This window comes from Leucopleurus acutus (assembly GCF_964270905.1).
Source record: "Leucopleurus acutus genome assembly, chromosome: 11".
NCBI lineage: Eukaryota > Metazoa > Chordata > Mammalia > Artiodactyla > Delphinidae > Leucopleurus > Leucopleurus acutus.
Genome location: NC_139152.1, coordinates 34,941,174 through 34,963,336, shown reverse-complemented (window position 1 = coordinate 34,963,336; position 22,163 = coordinate 34,941,174).

The following is a 22,163-nucleotide window of genomic DNA, read 5'->3' as shown; positions in this document are numbered from 1 at the left end:
AAATAATAGAGTAATCAAAATTTAAATAAAATTATTTTTACTTTATGGGTAAAATGATTCCCATAGTTTGATAACATTTTTTCTTGTGAGAGTTTAAAGTAATAGTATAAAAATATTCTTATAGGATAAAGTATAAAGTATATACTTTATATATATATACTTATATATATATAAAGTATATATATATACTTATATATTTATATTTATTTATATTTCTTTTAGGTATGTTTTAAATCAAATTATGCCTAATGGTAAAACAGATTAGATGAGTTATTGTTTTATCCTACATACCATATTTTTTTCATCAAATCTATCATTTATTTCCAACTTTCAAAAAATATTCCTTCCCTCTTCATTGATTCTAGAGATTCAGGGGCAGAGGGTGGAGGGGCAGTGAAACTGTGAATAGCTACAAAACGTCCTTAGTATTTATTTTAATTGACAAGATTTTGATCTTTTACAGCAATTTTTAAAATCATATATTGTTTTATCAAAGTCCCTAAATCTGCCTGTATCAATAACTTTAAAGGACCTAAGAATTTGAATTGATTATTCTTGGGACAAGCATCTTAGAAATGAAATGTGACATTATTTTCAAGCTTTCATGATAATTTTTCTAGCCTAGAAAAGTAGGTGGTTAAGAAAACTGCTTGAACTCTCTTACTTCCAGGTGTTGACATTCAGGCAAGAACACACTATATTTTCACTCTGTTTAAATCTGAATTAACTCATTAAATACTAAATTGTGAATACCAAAAACTTTGAAAATGGCATTAGAAAGCCAGTCAGTTTCATAAAAGAAAGCTATGTACTTTATCTAAAATTAGGAGTTTGGGATTAACATATCCACACTACTATATATAAAATACATAATCAACAAGGACCTACTGTATAGCACAGGAAACTATACTCAATATTTTGTAGTAACCTATAAGGGAAAAGAATCCAAAAAAGAATATATATATATATATATATATATATATATATATATATTATATATATATATATATATACACACACACACACATATATATGTGTATATATATGTGTGTATATATATATATAAAACTGAATCACTTTGCTGTATAACTGAAACTAACACAAAATTGTAAATCAACAATAGTTCAATAAAATAAATAAATAAATATGTAATTTTAAAAAAACTGTCATACAGAGGAGAAAAAAACCTGCCTTTTAAAAAAATTATTGATACTTGTAGCAGTGGACAACGTAACCCAGATGGAGAAAGCAAACTTCCAGCACTCAGCTGACTTTTCATGGGGTTCCCCTAAACTCCATTTTATACATGCACCTTATTAAATCTCCCTAATGTGGCAGTTGTCTGGAGACTGGGCTATAACCGAGTCAAACCTAGGGTGATGGAGGTAACAGTAACCGCTGGCACCAGCCTTCTGAGGAGTTATCGTGTTTGAGAAAGAAAACATTGTCAGGGTGGTAGCATAACCCCAAGAGTAATAAAGTGGCCAGACACCTGGAAGCAATTACGTGCATGGTTGAGATTATCCATCATGCTTTGCTCACTGTCTCTCTTGCAAAGACCTTTGTTTTTACACTCTCAGTAGCTAACTTCTGGGCTGAAAAGCCTGTTTCACAAACGATGTTTTCCACCGAGGCCCTTCCACTTACTGCCATTCCCACATGATGTTGATCATTTGTTTGCACAGCCCAGCGACAAACCTCAGAGCTGCTGTAATAATAAGTTGGTTACCAAGCTTGCAGGGGCAGCTGCATCAATCACACTCCTGCCACAGCAGAAACAAACGCCCTTTGCCCGCCAACACTGCTTAGCAGAGTGCAATCTGGGTCCCTCAAATGGAACTGTTTAAGCACCATTTTCCATTTAGGCCTAATTTAATATTTTTCTAAACCAGATTATTGCTTGTAAGCCATTATTGTGAAGTTCCTTCTGACATTTATTTATCGCCCAGATCCCATTATTCATTAGGCTATTGTGCTGCAGGTTATCAAGTTAGCCTAGGTCCTGGGATCAAATGCTTTTTTCCCTCAGGTCAGGGGGTATCAGGACTTCAGAAAATTATTGAATCTTCCACTACTGTTCTAGGGCCTTGAAAACTGAGTCAGCTTTCCAGATATTTCCTCAACTACTTGTTTAACTGAGTTGAAGAGTATTCTTGTAATGAATAAAAATCCATGTGATTTAGATTCACATCCTTTGCCGTAGCCCATACACATATCCTGCGAGATAATTTAAATGCTAATTAAACTGGCTCTATTAATGTGATATTGATAATTGGTCATTTTACATTTTAATGCTGCATAAATGCCCACTACAAGAAAGCCTGTGTTCATTTAGCAAAAGCTCTTTTCCAGTTTGGCACTAAAGCGTCTAAGAAGTTTCTCTGAAACCCACCAGATTCTTTCCAAGAAATCTTACAAAATAGAATGTTTTTAGAGCACAAATTTAGGGAGGTAAATATACTTTAAAGTTTTGAGTTACTTAGTATGTATTAAGAGTACCCACTGTATTGAGAAATATACATGAAAACATTCAAATGAAACAGTCCTTGTTCCTTTAGGATCTTACATTGAAAGGTGACAGCATTAAAAAACAAACAAACAAACATCCATGATCTAGAGAATAGGAGAAGGGGATGGGGAGTAGCAGAGTTCAAATTAGGGCTGTTCCCCAGAAAGAAAACAGCCCTGGCCCTGCTGCTGTCTGTCTCTTATCACCATTTATCTCCTCAGTCAGTGGCACAACTTTAAAGGGACTTGGAGCTCACAGAGCAGGGCTCCAGTACTTCTGTTTCTGTAGCCTAAGGCTTCCAAATGGTTTGATCCTTGCCATTTAGAAAACCAGTTTCAGTTACTTCCTATCCAATTTCTGCAAGAGATATAGTGGTTCCCATAACTCCAGTTTTGAGATTAGTGGGCCACTTCTGATAAAGAGGGCTTTACATAATAAAAGTCAGCCTCCTTTCTGGTGGTTTGAAGTTCCCAAGATTTTTGTAACCAAGGAATCATTTGTACACCTACACTATCTAAAACAGAAATTTTACATTCTAATGTTAACTTGGTTAATAGATTGCTGTTCTTAAAAAGTGGGAAATGAGATAGAGCTTACATTATCATTCCAACAGGCTGACAAAACCTGGGTGCAGTAGAACCACCTTATCCCTATAAAACATCTATTCCCCTCTACGCTTATCAGGCTGTGCAGTGATTTCTGACTCTAGTTTCCTCCCAAATTTCTCAGCTTCTTCCATCCCCTCTCCCATCCCCCTCACCACACACCCCTAAAAGAGCACTCTGCCAATCTCAGGTAACTACTTAAATAGTTAAACAGCCAGTATTCTGTGGCAATCTTTTTCAAGTCAGAGTCACCACAGAGAGCTCAACGCAAGAACCCTGCAAACAGACTAGCAGCTCGATCAGTATTTTCCCTTGTTCATCCACACATCAGCTCACAGATAGAATAGCCAGTTTTCATCAATTCCACTTTTTCCCCCTATCAGCCTTGTACCTTAGACTAATTTCTGAATTAAAGCTCATTTCTGAACATCCCTACCTTAATATTCAGAAATATCTATATTCTTCCATTGTCACTGCCGCTATTAACACAATAAATATATCTGATTGTCAATAAAAAAACTCCAACTTCAATAAACTGATTTTGTAAGCAGAATACTGATAATGAAAATAGTCTTCATCAAATCTCAGCTTTGAATCCTCCATGAATCTTTCCCTTTGTGTCAGGTAGCCTTTTCATCGTTAAAAATGCTGTTCTCACTCCATCAATTTCTTTCATCCTCTAGAGCAGGGGTCCCCAAACCTGTCAGGGCATCAGAATCATCTGGGCAGATTTTTCAAAAAAAACAGATATCCAGGTCCTGCCCCTCCACCACCCCTTCAAGATTCTGATTGCTCAGGGCTGGAGTGGGACCTGGATATTTATATTTTGATAAAGCTCCCCTGGTGATCCTGAGAAGCTGAGATTTTAGGAAACACTGACTTACCAAAAGCAGTGTTGGTCAGCAGGACAGCAGCTAATCACATGGCCAGACTTCACCAGCCTTTCTCCCTCCCACCTTAGTCCCAAGAATAATCCGGTTCAGCCACATTGAAGTTGCTTGCAAAAATTATCCAGATGATTCTGACATTGCACATTAATTGGGAATTTCATATATAGAGATTTAATCAGAAATAAATCTTTCCTAAACATAACATCACTTATTTTTAACTCTGTAATTTAGCCTGCCTCTCCACACATTTCAGTTGTTTGGAAGTGAACCAAAGAACCGAAGAATCAAAATCATGAAACAACCACTGAGAGATCGTTTTTTCTTCATGGTCTTTACACAAGAATGTTTAGTAAACTAGTCCCCACACAGTAGAGTTTCCAGTTTAAGTTGAAAACACTTTAGTGTAAGGAGGGCGTGTAAACTCTCTCAGGCGTCCAGTGCGGGATGTAACACCTTCATTTCCCAGATGTCCTTTCCTCAGAATCACAACCTGTATCCTTCTTGTCGTCCACTAGGTCTTCTTCGCCCACTCTAGGCAGAGATGGAGAAGAACAGATGGTGGCAAATGCAGGAACCTGGTAATGGATGTAGGATCCGTTTGTGTCTTGTATCACTGTGATCAACGCTACCACTAAATCCCCTTTCTGCCCTCTGTGGTAAGATCAGAATGGCAGCCCAATTTATCAACTGTGAATATTGGTGTAAACAACTTCAAGGCCAGGATATTTTTCATACCCCCTTGAAAACTGTCATCAGTTCTGTAGAACAGTAAGGAAACCACTGATCCATTTAAGAAACTGTCAGCAGGTGTAGAAAGAAGTGAACGATGGAGGCTTTTGAAAAGTCTTAGGAAAGGAGGCTCCAGCTGTCAGAACCCCTGACTTCTGTTGCACCGTCTAGACTAGCCATGGAGTAAGGGAAATCGTGTGGCAGATTGCGACTCTCAACACCACAGCTATCAGCAGAAGGAAAAATTCACTTCAGAAGGAAATTTCCAGACACGCGTTCCTTACTTGTGAAGTAATTGAGTTATAGCAATGTCGTCTCTGCCACAGTTATCCCAAGTGCCAACTTTGGGATCACAGACCTGTGTCTCAGAAACTGTAAATGGAGTCCCCCCCACTCCCCTGTAACTACCACCAGCACTTACTGAAAATGATTAAAATCAACTTCTTGAAATCAAATAGTGACTCTAAACCTTGACAATTTCTTTTTAAAAAAATCATAGATCTATATATGTGTGTGTAACTAAATCACTTTGCTATACACCAGAAACTAACAAACACAACATTGTAAATCAACTACACTTCAATAAAAAGTGAACAAACAAGCAAAGAAAAATTCACAAAAAAAGTCATAGATCATCATGATGTCCACCTTAAAAATCAGCAGATCATCTGGAGTTTCAAATTTTGCATATGTCACTTATGGTCACTTACTGAAAAAAAAAAACAAAATACCTTTTTATAAAGTGTAGGTTTTCTTTCTGTATACAGAGACATTTTGGTAATCTAGTGGTTTTGCTTTAATATGGCCATCACCAAAAACATATTCCGGCCAAGCGTTTGAAATATTTATGTGATCGAATTCAAAAGTACTCTCAACCATTAGCCACCAGGGACACTGGTGGGAAAAGCCAATTATATATTACCACTAAAACATTATTAAGATCATTTGTTTTTTTTTGTTTGTTTTTTTTATTTATTTATTTATTTATGGTTGTGCTGGGTCTTCGTTTCCGTGCAAGGGCTTTCTCCAGTTGCAGCAAGTGGGGGCCACTCTTCATCGCGGTGCACGGGCCTCTCACTATCGCGGCCTCTCTTGTTGCGGAGCACAAGCTCCAGATGCGCAGGCTCAGTAGTTGTGGCTCACGGGCCCAGCCGCTCCACGGCACATGGGATCCTCCCAGACCAGGGCCCGAACCCGTGTCCCCTGCATTGGCAGGCAGATTCCCAACCACTGCGCCACCAGGGAAGCCCAGATCATTTGTTTTTAAGTAGCAGATATAAACCAACTTCAAAAATTTTAAGGTACTATACAAATGCAATATTTAATTAGGATTGTATGTTTCCGGTTTATTTTTTCTAAATAATATGTTAGAAAAAAACAGATAAATTTGTGACTGATTTTAGCAACATTTCAGTAATGTAATGTATTATTAAAATTAGGATTTTTTTTTTTACTACATTGCCCTTTTGTGTTGTATGTATTTTTAATGGTGGCTGTACTTGAATTTTATATAAAATGATGTGATGTAAGCAAAATAATATAAATCCATCCACAGAATAAAATGGAAAATTACTGAAAAACAGAATGTTAAGTCCTGAAGGATGTTAAACCCATTCTTTAAATCATAAGCAATTCAGGACTTCCCTGGTGGTCCAGTGGTTAGGACTTTGTGCTTCCACTGCAGGGGGCACAGGTTTGATCCCTGGTCGGGAAACTAAGATCCCAAATGCCACACAGCACAGCCAAAATAAAGAAATAAATAAATAAAACAAAATGGTGAACTTTGGAAAAAAAAATCGTGAACAATTCAGTAGTACTCTCAAAATTTGCATTCAATTAAATCGTTTATAAAGCTATTCTTTCTTTTATATCACTTGACGAATACAGCACAAACTTATTATAACATTAAACAAATTCAGAATTTCCTCATAAATGGCAGTTTCCATGAGAGTAAAACAAAAGGAACAAAGCAAATATATATATATATATATATGTGTGGAATTACTATTAGATCCCAAACTAAAGTTTCTTGAGTCTAGTCCTTATTTCTCTGGGTGTGCAGAACACTACTCAATTCCAAAACTGCACTAAATGAAGGCCCAAATCCTTGGGAAAGAATTGATTTGATTGCTGGAAGTAAACAGTTTACTCAAAGCCTTGGTCAACTTGGTCCACCACAGACTCAAGCTCATTGTGTTGAAATGCAATCATGGCTTGTTTCAGTGCTAGTCAGATGGGTTCATTTATCTGCACACAAACAGTAGGCTTCCTAAGACATCTCATGTATGTTCTGATTTTATTATTTTATATGTGATTCAAGTTTAGTTATTTATTTGGGGCTAGTCATCACCATAGTACAAGCAATGAAACGCATGTTAAATAGTGTCCTACTTATCCCTAACAAAAATTAAAAAAAAAAAATTCTTCCAATTTAAATCACAGCATATTATCAGCAAGAATAACTTCTCTTGGGGAGAAGGCGGAAGATGGCGGAAGAGTAAGACGCGGAGATCACCTTCCTCCCCACAGATACACCAGAAATACATATACACGTGGAACAACTCCTACAGAACACCTACTGAAGGCTGGCAGAAGACCTCAGACCTCCCAAAAGGCAAGAAACTCCCCACGTACATGGGTAGGGCAAAAGAAAAAACAGAGACAAAAGAATAGGGATGGCACCTGCACCAGTGGGAGGGAGCTGTGAAGGAGGAAAAGTTACCACACACTAGGAAGCCCCTTCGCGGGCGGAGACTGCGGGAGGCGGAGGGGGGAGCTTCGAAGCTGCGGAGGACTGCACAGCAATGGGTGCGGAGGGCAAAGCGGGGAGATTCCCGCACAGAAGATCGGTGCCGACCGGCACTCACCAGCCCGAGAGGCTTGTCTGCTCACCCGCCGGAGCGGGCGGGGCTGCGAGCTGAGGCCGGAGCGCAGGGAGAGGACTGGGGTTGGCGGCTTGAACATAGCCTGAAGGGGTTAGTGCACCACAGCTAGCCGGGAGGGAGTCCGGGGAAAAAGCCTGCACCTGCCGAAGAGGCAGGAGACTTTTCCTTCCCTCTTTGTTTCCTGGGGCGTGAGGAGAGGGGTTTAAGAACGCTGCTTAAAGGAACTCCAGAGACGGGCGCGAGCCGCAGCTGAAAGCGCGGACCCCAGAGACGGGCGCGAGCCGCGGCTGAAAGCGCGGAATCCAGAGACGGGCGCAAGCCGCGGCTAAAAGCGCGGACCCCAGAGGCGGGCAGGAGACGTTAAGGCTGCTGCTGCCGCCACCGAGGGGCCTGTGTGCGAGCACAGGTCACTCTCCACACCCCTCTTCCGCGGAGCCTGTGCAGCCCGCCACTGCCAGGTTCCCGGGATCCAGGGACAACTTCCCCGGGACAGCGCACAGCGCGCCTCAGGCTGGTGCAAAGTCACGCCGGCCTTTGCCACCGCAGGCCCGCCCCGCACTCTGTGCCCCTCCGTCCCCGCCGGCCTGAGTGCGCCAGAGCCCCCAATCAGCGGCTCTTTTAACCCCATCCTGTCTGAGCAAAAAACAGACGCCCTCCAGCGATCTACACGCAGTGGCAGGGCCAAATCCAAAGCTGAGCCCTGGGAGCTGTGAGAACAAAGAAGAGAAAGGGAAATCTCTCCCAGCAGCCTCAGAAGCAGCGGATTAAAGCTCCACAATCAACTTGATGTACCCTGCATCTGTGGAATACATGAATAGACAACCAATCATCCCAAATTAAGGAAGTGGACTTTAGGAGCAAGATCTATGATTTTTTCCCCTTTCCTCTTTTTGTGAATGTGTATGTGTATGCTTCTGTGTGAGATCTTGTCTGTATAGTCTTGCTTCCACCATTTGTCCTAGGGTTCTATCCGTCCATGTTTTTTTTTAATTTTTTTTCTTAAAAATTAATTTTAATAACAATATTATACTTTACCTTCGTTGTTTCTTTCTTTCTTTCCGTCCTTCCTTCCCTCCTTTAGACAACGAATCATCCCAAATTGAGGAGGTGGTCTCTGACAGCAAGATTTAGGATTTTTCACCATTTACCTCTTTTAGTGAGGGTGTATGTGTATGCTTCTGTGTAAGATTTTGTCTGTATAGCTTTGCTGCCAACATTTGTCCTAAGGTTTTTTCCGTCCCTTTTTTTTTTCTAAATAAGAATTTTTTAATTCAATAACTTTATTATACTTTATTTTATTTTTACTGTATCTTCTTTCTTTCTGTCTTTTTTCCTTCTTTCCCTCCTTCCTTCCTTCCTCCCTCCCTCCCTCCCTCCTTTCTTTCCTTCTTGCCTTCTTTCCTTCTTTGCTTCTTTCTTTCTTTCTTCCTTCCTTCCTACCCTCCTTTCCTTCTTTCTTTCCTCATACTTCTACTAATTCCCTCTACTTTTTCTCCCTTTTATCCTGAGCCGTGTGGATGAAAAGCTTTTGGTGCTCCAGCCAGGAGGCAGGGCTCTGCCTCTGAGGTAGGAGAGCCAACTTCAGGACACTGATCAACAAGAGACCTCCCAGCTCCACATAATATCAAACGGCGAAAATCTCCCAGAGACCTCCATCTTAACACCAGCACCCAGCTTCACTCAACGACCAGCAAGCCACAGTGCTGGAAAACCTATGCCAAACAACTAGCAAAACAGGAACACAACCTCACCCATTAGCAGAGAGGCTGCCTAAAATCATAATAAGGCCACAGACACCCCCAAACACACCACCAGACGTGAACCTGCCCACTAGAGAGACAAGATCCAGCCTCATCCACCACAACACAGGCACTAGTCCCCTCCACCAGGAAGCCTACACAACCCACTGAACCAACCTTAGCCACTGGAGACAGACATCAAAAACAGGAGGAACTACGAACCTGCAGCCTGCAAAAAGGAGACCCCAAACACAGTAAGATAAGCAAAATGAGAAGACAGAAAAACACACAGCAGATAAAGGAGCAAGATAAAAATGCACCAGACCTGGCAAATGAAGAGGAAATAGGCAGTCTACCTGAAAGAGAATTCAGAATAATGATAGTAAGGTTGATCCAAAATCTTGGAGATAGAATGGACAATAGATTGGACAAAATGCAAGAATCAGTTAACAAGGACCTAGAAGAACTAAAGATGAAACAAGCAACGATGAACAACACAATAAATGAAATTAAAAGTACTCTAGATGGGATCAATAGCAGAATAACTGAGGCAGAAGAACGGATAAGTGACCTGGAAGATAAAATAGTGGAAATAACTACTGCAGAGCAGAATAAAGAAAAAAGAATGAAAAGAACTGAGGACAGTCTCAGAGACCTCTGGGACAACATTAAACGCACCAACATTCGAATTATAGGGGTTCCAGAAGAAGAAGAGAAAAAGAAAGGGACTGAGAAAATATTTGAAGAGATTATAGTTGAAAACTTCCCTAACATGGGAAAGGAAATAGTTAATCAAGTCCAGGAAGCACAGAGAGTCCCATACAAGATAAATAGAAGGAGAAATACGCCAAGACACATATTAATCAAACTGTCAAAAATTAAATACAAAGAAAGCATATTAAAAGCAGCAAGGGAAAAACAACAAATAACACATAAGGGAATCCCCATAAGGTTAACAGCTGATCTCTCAGCAGAAACCCTACAAGCCAGAAGGGAGTGGCAGGACATACTGAAAGTGATGAAGGAGAAAAACATGCAGCCAAGACTACTCTACCCAGCAAGGATCTCATTCAGATTTGATGGAGAAATTAAAACCTTTACAGACAAGGAAAAGCTGAGAGAGTTCAGCACCACCAAACCAGCTTTACAACAAATGCTAAGGGATCTTTTCTAGGCAAGAAACACAAGAGAAGGAAAAGACCTATAATAACGAACCCAAAACAATTTAGAAAATGGGAATAGGAACATACATATCGATAATTACCTTAAATGTAAATGGACTAAATGCTCCCACCAAAAGACACAGATTAGCTGAATGGATACAAAAACAAGACCCTTATATATGCTGTCTACAAGAGACCCACTCCAGACCTAGAGACACATACAGACTGAAAGTAAGGGGATGGAAAAAGATATTCCATGCAAATGGAAGCCAAAAGAAAGCTGGAGTAGCAATTCTCATATCAGACAAAATAGACTTTAAAATAAGGACTATTAAAAGAGACAAAGAAGGACACTACATAATGATCAAGGGATCGATCCAAGAAGAAGATATAACAATTGTAAATATTTATGCACCCAACATAGGAGCACCTCAATACATAAGGCAAATACTAACAGCCATAAAAGGGGAAATCGACAGTAACACATTCATAGTAGGGGACTTAAACACCCCACTTTCACCCATGGACAGATCATCCAAAATGAAAATAAATAAGGAAACACAAGCTTTAAATGATACATTAAACAAGATGGACTTAATTGATATTTATAGGACACTCCATCCAAAAACAACAGAATACACATTTTTCTCAAGTGCTCATGGAACATTCTCCAGGATAGATCATATCTTAGGTCACAAATCAAGCCTTGGTAAATTTAAGAAAATTGAAATTGTATCAAGTATCTTTTCTGACCACAATGCCATGAGACTAGATATCAATTACAGGAAAAGATCTATAAAAAATACAAACACATGGAGGCTAAACAATACACTACTTAATAATGAAGATATCACTGAAGAAATCAAAGAGGAAATCAAAAAATACCTAGAAACAAATGACAATGGAGACACAACGACCCAAAACCTGTGGGATGCAGCAAAAGCAGTTCTAAGGGGGAAGTTTATAGCAATACAAGCCCACCTTAAGAAGCAGGAAACATCTCGAATAAACAACCTAACCTTGCACCTCAAGCAATTAGAGAAAGAAGAACAAAAAAACCCCAAAGCTAGCAGAAGGAAAGAAATCATAAAAATCAGATCAGAAATAAATGAAAAAGAAATGAAGGAAACAATAGCAAAGATCAATAAAACTAAAAGCTGGTTCTTTGAGAAGATAAACAAAATAGATAAACCACTAGCCAGACTCATCAAGAAAAAAAGGGAGAAGACTCAAATCAATAGAATTAGAAATGAAAAAGGAGAGGTAACAACTGACACTGCAGAGATAAAAGAGATCATGAGAGATTACTACAAGCAACTCTATGCCAATAAAATGGACAATCTGGAAGAAATGGACAAATTCTTACAAATGCACAACCTGCCAAGACTGAATCAGGAAGAAATAGAAAATATGAACAGACCAATCACAAGCACTGAAATTGAAACTGTGATTAAAAACCTTCCAACAAAGAAAAGCCCAGGACCAGATGGCTTTACAGGCGAATTCTATCAAACATTTAGAGAAGAGCTAACACCTATCCTTCTCAAACTCTTCCAAAATATAGCAGAGGGAGGACCACTCCCAAACTCCTTCTACGAGGCCACCATCACCTTGATACCAAAACCAGACAAGGATGTCACAAAGAAAGAAAACTACAGGCCAATATCACTGATGAACATAGATGCAAAAATCCTCAACAAAATACTAGCAAACAGAATCCAACAGCACATTAAAAGGATCATACACCATGATCAAGTGGGGTTTATTCCAGGAATGCAAGGATTCTTCAATATACGCAAATCTATCAATGTGATAAACCATATTAACAAATTGAAGGAGAAAAACCATATGATCATCTCAATAGATGCAGAGAAAGCTTTTGACAAAATTCAACACCCATTTATGATAAAAACCCTGCAGAAAGTAGGCATAGAGGGAACTTCCCTCAACATAATAAAGGCCATATATGACAAGCCTACAGCAAACATCATCCTCAATGGTGAAAAACTGAAAGCATTTCCACTAAGCTCAGGAACAAGACAAGGTTGCCCACTCTCACCACTATTATTCAACATTGTTTTGGAAGTTTTAGCCACAGTAATCAGAGAAGAAAAGGAAATAAAAGGAATCCAAATCGGAAAAGAAGAAGTAAAGCTGTCACAGTTTGCAGATGACATGACACTATACATAGAGAATCCTAAAGATGCTACCAGAAAACTACTAGAGCTAATCAATGAATTTGGTAAAGTGGCAGGATACAAAATTAATGCACAGAAATCTCTGGCATTCCTATATACTAATGATGAAAAATCTGAAAGTGAAATCAAGAAAACACTCCCATTTACCATTGCAACAAAAAGAATAAAATATCTAGGAATAAACCTACCTAAGGAGACAAAAGACCTGTATGCAGAAAATTATAAGACACTGATGAAAGAAATTAAAGATGATACAAATAGATGGAGAGATATACCATGTTCTTGGATTGGAAGAATCAACATTGTGACAATGACTCTACTACCCAAAGCAATCTATAGATTCAATGCAATCCCTATCAAACTACCACTGGCATTTTTCACAGAACTAGAACAAAAAATTTCACAATTTGTATGGAAACACAAAAGACCCCGAATAGCCAAAGCAATCTTGAGAACGAAAGAAGGAACTGGAGGAATCAGGCTCCCTGACTTCAGACTATACTACAAAGCTACAGTTTTCAAGACGGTATGGTACGGGCACAAAAACAGAAAGATAGATCAATGGAACAGGATAGAAAGCCCAGAGATAAACCCATGCACATATGGACACCTTATCTTTGATAAAGGTGGCAGTAATGTACAATGGAGAAAGGACAGCCTCTTCAATAAGTGGTGCTGGGAAAACTGGACAGGTACATGTAAAAGTATGAAATTAGATCACTCCCTAACACCATACACAAAAATAAGCTCAAAATGGATTAAAGACCTAAATGTAAGGCCAGAAACTATCAAACTCTTAGAGGAAAACATAGGCAGAACACTCTATGACATAAATCACAGCAAGATCCTTTCTGACCCACCTCCTAGAGTAATGGAAATAAAAACAAAAATAAACAAATGGGACCTAATGAAACTTCAAAGCTTTTGCACAGCAAAGGAAACCATAAACAGGACCAAAAGACAACCCTCAGAATGGGAGAAAATATTTGCAAATGAAGCAACCGACAAAGGATTAATCTCCAAAATTTACAAGCAGCTCATGCAGCTCAATAACAAGAAAACAAACAACCCAATCCAAAAATGGGCAGAAGACCTAAATAGACATTTCTCCAAAGAAGATATACAGACTGCCAACAAACACATGAAAGAATGCTCAACATCATTAATCATTAGAGAAATGCAAATCAAAACTACAATGAGATATCATCTCACACCAGTCAGAATGGCCATCATCAAAAAATCTAGAAACAATAAATGCTGGAGAGGGTGTGGAGAAAAGGGAACACTCTTGCACTGCTGGTGGGAATGTGAATTGGTTCAGCCACTATGGAGAACAGTATGGAGGTTCCTTAAAAAACTACAAATAGAACTACCATATGACCCAGCAATCCCACTACTGGGCATATACCCTGAGAAAACCAAAATTCAAAAAGAGTCATGTACCAAAATGTTCATTGCAGCTCTATTTACAATAGCCCGGAGATGGAAACAACCTAAGTGCCCGTCATCGGATGAATGGATAAAGAAGATGTGGCACATATATACAATGGAATATTACTCAGCCATAAAAAGAAACGAAATTGAGCTATTTGTAATGAGGTGGATAGACCTAGAGTCTGTCATACAGAGTGAAGTAAGTCAGAAAGAAAAAGACAAATACCGTATGCTAACACATATATATGGAATTTAAGAAAAAAAATGTCATGAAGAACCTAGGGGTAAAGCAGGAATAAAGACACAGACCTCCTAGAGAACGGACTTGAGGTTATGGGGAGGGGGAAGGGTGAGCTGTGACAGGGCGAGAGAGAGTCATGGGCATATACACACTAACAAACGTAGTAAGGTAGATAGCTAGTGGGAAGCAGCCACATGGCACAGGGATATTGGCTCGGTGCTTTGTGACAGCCTGGAGGGGTGGGATAGGGAGGGTGGGAGGGAGGGAGACGCAACAGGGAAGACATATGGGAACATATGTTTATGTATGACTGATTCACTTTATTATAAAGCAGAAACTAACACACCATTGTAAAGCAATTATACCCCAATAAAGATGTTAAAAAAAAAAAAAAGACAGTAAAAAAAAAAAAAAGAATAACTTCTCTTCAATCTTTGGGGTCAGAAGACAAAACAGAGCTAACTAACTCAGCATGTTCTTTTTGTCATTCCTTCACTTAGCTTAGAGAGAGACACATGCACAGAAAGTATGTGAGAAGGAACACCTGGGAAACTACCTGAATGGAGAACTGTTGCTACATGCTCTTTGCCTAAACCTAAAAAAAATTCTGCCTGTTCTTGTAATCTGTGGGCTTATTTTTAAAGGACAGATTACAGTTTTTATAATAAAAATACCCATTGTAAAAAGTTACTGAATAAGTACTCATGCTGAAGTCCTTATGTCAGGAAAAGGAAGTATTATTGCATGTTACAGATGGTCAAGACTGCAATATACATTAGCTGGAGACAAGGAAGGAAATCACCAGTCCACCAAAGCCCCAGTGTGATCATCACAATGATCCAGCACTCCTGCCAAAGCTCTTAAAATTATCTGTGATGGTTTCTTTAAACAGACCTAAGAAGACGTAGAAGGAAGATTAACTTCCTTTTCCTAATTAGCAGTGAGTCTTCAACCTATTCAATGCATTTTCCTAAAGCAATTATCAACATCACTTTGTTGATCTTTAAAACACTTCTAGATGGGAAATCAGAAAACCACATCAAATCTGCCCAAATCTCAAATCTCCCCATATATTAGAGATCTAATTTAGAAGAACTTTCTAAATGCATTTGTTTCTCAGCTGCTAGTTCATAAGCCAAACACGGCATTAAAATTGTGTCCTCCTTGAAACCTAGGCCAGTCAACATTTCAGAAAAAAGGGTAATGATAGGGATCTGAGCTGACTCCTATCCTCCATACTATAGAACGTGGTCTCTCAAGTGGAAACTCAAATTCTCTAACTACAAACACACTTTTACCTAATAGGAGACAAGTCTGAGTAGAATAAGAATTTGCTTAGGTTTGTGTAACCGGCTGTCTTCCCCACCATGGTGTCTAACAGGTCTTTGAGTCCAAATTAAGAGAAGTTCTATTCATTGTGTTTCAGTTTCCCCCTCGAGTGAAATTCAGTTCTGAAGCAACTAATATCATTAAGTTGAAAATATGAAAGGGGAAATCTAAGAACATATGCTATTTTAAAAGGAGGGAATAAGAAGGGCAGGAACAATAAGTATTAGAAATTTTTTACCTCAAATTCCTTGCCCAAAGCCAACCCCAGTGGGGTGAACTTTTAGTAGACAACCTGCCTTGCACTCTCCACGCTCCAGGGATGTCTTGTGCAGAATCCAAGTCAGCTCTGACAAAGTGTCACTGTTTCAGAGTGGCTCTCCCTCAAACCCATGCTCTGTGCATCTGTAGGCATGCACCTTCTTGGTTGAAGGAATGTTCCAGGGAACTCTGCTTGCACCAGTGTTTCAAGCTCTGGTTTACTTAACTTGCAGTCCTAGAAGGAAAAGGGCAGTTAGGGCAAAAGCCAAAGTCATTGCTAAGGTTGAGCTCAGTGGCCTTTTTCAGGTTCACATTGAGGATGGAGGTGAAAGTAGGGATTGGATAGCGGATCAAAGTAGATTGTCTTTCCAGTCTAATTATGAAATGGCGAATGCCTCTCTTTGTGGTCTCATATTTTTTCAGGTGTCTCACTGCCTTTTGGTTTTGTAACAGCTGTGACTTGGAAAGAATCATTCATACTTTTGGCTTCAAGAGACCCAAGTTATCCTCACATAGACCAATCTTCCCCATCTTATGCGGTTTATGCTGTGTTTTACGTCATAGCTAACTGTTGAAATTGTTGCTAAATAACCTTAATCTTTAATACTTTATTCCATCTTCCAAGGAAAATCAAAATCAGATGGCAATGTTTCTAAAACCATCTCAGCTCTAATAGTGTGATCTAGGATACTCTCCCATGTTTCTTCTGCTATAAACTTAGCAAGTTTATTTTCAGGCAAAGGTATTTTGTGTTCACATTCTACGGGGATTGTTTTTTCCCACTTTCTCTCTCTTTTTCATGTTTTCCCTTAGAGTAAAATGCCATATGGTAGACACGCATCCACACTGTTTGGTAGATTAATGAATTCCCACTGAGATCACATATTCTTCTCCTCTGGGAGTTTTTCTGCCTGTACTCCACATTTCAGATTTTATATAGCTCTTTCTTGATAATGTGACTCACAAAATGCATGTTTGCATCTCTTCCTAGGTTGCATGCAACAGAGATCCTTGAAGTCCATGCTAACAGCACGTACTATGAAAGCATTCAATACCATTATTGGCACCCCCTTCCATACTCTAGACCCAGCATACAAGCAAGACCTATGTACAGCCTGTTGTAAAAGTTGGGATAACACCAAACCTGGCTGAGTCACTGCCCACATTTTTTATTTCTCAACATAGATATTTTCTATATGAAAGAACCAACATTTTTTTTTCCAGGTAGAAATGGCTATTTTTTAATCCCCCATTTAAAGGAGAAAGAGGGAGGTTTAACATATGCAGACAGTGGTAACAGAATGGCAGCCCTGGTGCATTGCAGACTCACTGACCTTTTAGCCTTCTGGAGTTTAACCATTTCCTGATGTCTTTTAACAGTAATTTTCTTGTTGGAAGAGCCCTCTCTAAACTGATAGCATCTAAACAAGCCTCTACCTTAATTGGAAAAAATCTCCCATAAATATTTATGCTACAGTGATTAGGTCACTTACTGAACTCAACTGTCCATTATGGGTTAAAACAGGGAGCATTGTTTTGGGTTGCCTACAGCCTGACATGGCTTATTGGAGGGGACCCGAAGCTGTAATTTATTTAATCAAGCGTTTGACCCCAGCCCTCTGGAGTAGCCAGTAATTGTGAGGGAGAACTAACCACATTGACTAGAATCAGTATTCGGGGTTGTAAATTCTGAAAGTCTAATTTGGAAGAAGGAAAAAGAATAAAGTTAGAAGAGATGTTTTTGTACATTGTACTGTGGTAAAGATAGGTGATAGATAGGTAGACAGATAGAAAGATAGAGCAAATTTTAGAAAGAAAATACTTCAAAGCAGAGAAGAAGAACCATTTACCCTCCTGCTGGTTCGATGTTCCTCTCTGGCTGCTGGCCTTCTTTACACCTCTGAGGCTCTGCCACACAAGAACTCACACGGCTTTGAATATAATTCCTACTTTTGGAAATATAGCAGATTTGGGGTGTAAATAGGTGTAAAGAAAGCCTTTTGTATTAAAATCTGTTAAGAAGACTCCAGCTTAAACATTGAGCCCAAGGTAAAAATAGGAATGCTAGATTTTCTACCCAAGTGTCAACTCGGTATTGCTTCTACTTTTGAGGTCATGATTTTCAAGAACTAGCTGGTGAGTATGAGAACATAGTTATACTGTGTGTGTGTATATATACAGCTAAATTAATTAAAACGCTTTTTCTTCTTTTGTTTCCTTTTCCAGCTGCAGGTTTTCTCCTGATTCCATTTTTGAGTTATGATTAATTCTTATGTTTACAATAAAAAAAAAAAAACACTTCTTCTCCATTGGCCTTTTGACCTCCCAGCTGCAGACCCAAACATCCATTCCTTATTTCCAGGCATACTTTAAAAGAGATACTGAAACCAAAAACATATTTTCTTCTTTAAACTCTTTACTACCATTACTTGGCTATTGCTCTCCAGATTTCTAGTTCCAGAAGAAATTCTAAAGTCAAAAAGTATATTGGTTTATTAAACTATAAATCACCTTTCCTCTTTGTTTCAACCTGAATGTCATTGAGGTCCCACGTTTTCCTGAGCTCTCTGGATCCTGGCAATACCAATATCTCTTCATGGCCTCTCCTGTCCTATTTTCCATTAGCAAACACTGCCAAATACTGTTGGTATATAAGAAAAATGCCTCACAAATCTGGTTTCTGGCCCTTCCTCACATTAACAGCATACAGCGCTGGAGTCGCATCAGAGTTAGTTTCTGAACCTTGTGGAAGGAATCAAAGCAGCTTGGTTTTCCAGTCAATAAGAGTCAAGGGTGATACGGCTTCAGAGGGTTTTAGAGCTTGCGGTTCTATGTGTGAAAGACATTTTGAGAAACTAGGTGGGGACACAGGTTAGACATTTATGCTAGATAGGTTGCTGCACTAACTATTCCAAGGATTTTTCATACAACAAGAGTATCTTGCATGGATGCTTTCAGATGTATAGGTAATACCTCATTGTTTCAACTTTACTCATATAAGATATGAACAACCCTCCAAGAAGTTCTGAACACAAAAGAAAGGGTAAATTTATTCTACACCAAACAGACTACCTCACCTCCCATTCAGAAAATCTCTTTGAAAAAGCTTATATTGGGATTTTAATTTTTCCTGTTAAATTATTCATTCCTTATTGTACTTGGGTATCATTATCTCTGTCATAGTGATGGTTGTTACAGAAACAGTCATCAGGTTGCAAACTACACAGATCTTTTTAAGTTAAAATTATGACAAAAAAGCAACAATAGATGTGATTGTACAGGTCTGTCTGTAAGAGTAATCAGGAGTTGGGGATAGATTTCCTCTATAGGGATGAAAAGACCTCTAGAAAAAAAGAGTGAGGAAGAGCTCTGTCTGTCTCCATGGCGGTAAAGGAAAGGTGCCAGCAGATAGTAACATTTCCCAGTCGTGCTGATCACGGGGTTCCCGAAGTTACAGTCACAGACTAAACCCTTCATCCCATCCAGGGTCATTCCCTTGACAGAGCACAGTGTGCTCCACCGCTACAGATGGCTTTTTTAATCCCAGCCAGCAAACTCCAAAGTACCCAGCATTGATTAAAAACAGACTAGACAATGAAACTAAAACCAGCTCCGAAAAAGCTCAGTACCCATCAGAAAATCAGCTTTTTCCCATTTGCATAATAAAGTAACAGCTCACTTATCAAGCATTTTCTGAGAGCTCATCACAGTTCAAAGTGTGTAACTCATTTATGCCTCCCACTAACCACTTTGACTCTCCTTACAGATGGGAAAACTGAGGGACAGAGAACTTAGTCCCATTGACCAAGGCCATACAGCTGGTCAGTGGAAGAGCTAGCATTTGAACTTAGAGGATATGGTTCAGACGTCATGCTTTTGGTTCCAGATCTAATGATCTTAACAGCGTATGCTGCTGCAGCCCTTAAAAACAACAAGGCTCTCATGACTACTCAAAGAAATGTGCTGAGCCCCACAATCTAAATCTGACTTTAGACAGGAAGTGTTCTGTTGTCTCTGACTACCCCCAAGTCCATGAAAGGCATTATTGTGGAAGGAAAGCTCCAGATCAGTGAGGACAGTCTCCAGATGCTATCTCTGACTCCACTGAAGAGCATCAAAACATACCACCCGAAGTATGCCACTTTGGCATATTAATTATTTGAGCCAAAGGCAGTTGAGAAATAACAGATGCAGGAAGGGCTCTGTGCCCTCCCCTTTTCTACCTAAAAGCTGGGCATAAATTTCCAGTGAGAAAGATGCTCTCCTTGTACCAGGAAGAAGAGAACATTCTTATCACCAGAGACAGGGAGTGGATGCCAAGAGGAGGCTGAAAATAACTTACTTACTAAAATAACCCTTATCTCCCTTTAATTTCCCTCATATATTTCCTAGTCACTTTCCCACAAGTTACTGGCCCTGGCCCAAACCCATTTTTCTTTTGTCTTATAACATCTCCGCAATTCATTGCCCTTTGTTAAATAGTAAAGCCCCCAGGTCTAAATGCTTCTTTGGGGTTTTCATTTCTTCCTACGAAGCCCCAGTGCCACATAAAAATATTAATATCAAATAAACCTTGTCTTTTTTTTCTTTCCTGTTAATCCTCCTTTTGCCAGCTTAATTTGTGGGCCCCAGGCACAGAACCTAAGAGAGTAGAGAAAAAGTCTTTCTTCCCCTATACCATCACCTCCCAAACTTTACTTCATTTCTCCCTCATCCTGACTGATCTTGCTTTTAAAACTCAGTGTGGATTTTAGTTCCTTGATTCTCCCTTCTTCTCTCAGTGTATTAACTCCTCCCACCTCTCTGTAATCATCCAAGGTAGTCTCCCAAGTGGGAGACTGTTTTACGAATACACCATATTTATCCGTTGTTTTGATGAGGGACATTTGGATTTTTCTAGTTTGGGATATTACAACAGTGCTGCTATGAACTTTCTTGTACATGTATTCTGTGGCATATGTGTGTGAATTTCTCTATTAGATAATGTCTGAGCACTTTCCAAAATGATGGCACCCGTTTACACCCTCATCAGCAGCATATAAACATCCTTAGTACTCCACATCCTTGCCAGATGTGAACTTTTAGTTTTTGATATCTGGAGGGTTGCATTACTTGTATTTCTTTGATGGTTAGAGTTTGAGCATTTTTACATATCGATTGTGACGTCTTTTCACTTTCCACCTTTCTGAATTCTTGTGTTTTAGGCATGACTCTTGAACTCAATACAGAGCTGAATTTTGTTTCTTCCTCAATCTGGCAATTTTGTCCTTTTAAAAATAAACTCAGCCCATACGCATTTGTTATGATTACTGACATATTTTGATTCATTCCTACTTTCTTATTTTGCGCTTTCTAAATTTTCTGTTTTTTCTGTGTTTCTTTTAATATTCTTTCTTGCATACTTTTGTGCCACTTTTTTTCTCATTCTTGCTTCTGCCCACAACTCATTTGGAATTATAAATTCTTCCTTTTTTATTTTAATTATTAACCTAGAATTTTAACATCTATATTTAATCAAAGAAAGTCTAATTACCATAATGTTTTGGTTATATCACTATTGTATCCACAAAATTAGGTAGTATTGTTACAGTATTGTTATTGTTTATACAATTGTTCATGTTTATTTGCCCTTCTTGCATATTTAGGGTATATTATTGAGCCACAAATTCCTCCATGTTGTTTATCTGAAAAAACTTTTATGTTATTCTCAAGTTTGAAAGATAATTTTACTGAGTACACAACTCTTGGTTGACAAGTATTTTCCTTACACTCTGAAGATGGTTGTCTATGTTATTTTAGTTTACACTGTTGTGTTTGAGAAGTTAGATATCAATCTGGTTTTTTTCCATAGGTAACTTATTTTTCCTCTTTGGCTTCTTTTAAGAGGTAATTTTCATTTTTATTTGTTTTGGTATTCAGAAAGTTCACTACAAAATGTCTTAATGTGTATCTCTTTTTACTTAACTTGCTTGGAACTTTCTGGACTTCCTGCTTCTATGGATTCACAGTTCTTCTATCATTTCTGGATAATTCTCAGACCTTATCACTCCAAATAGTGCCTCTGCATTATCTTTGTTTTTCTTCTGAAAGTCCAATCAGATATTTGTTATATTGTCTCACTACATCGTTTATGTTTCTTAATTTTTGGATTTCTTCGGATATCTTCCTGTTTACTAATTCTCT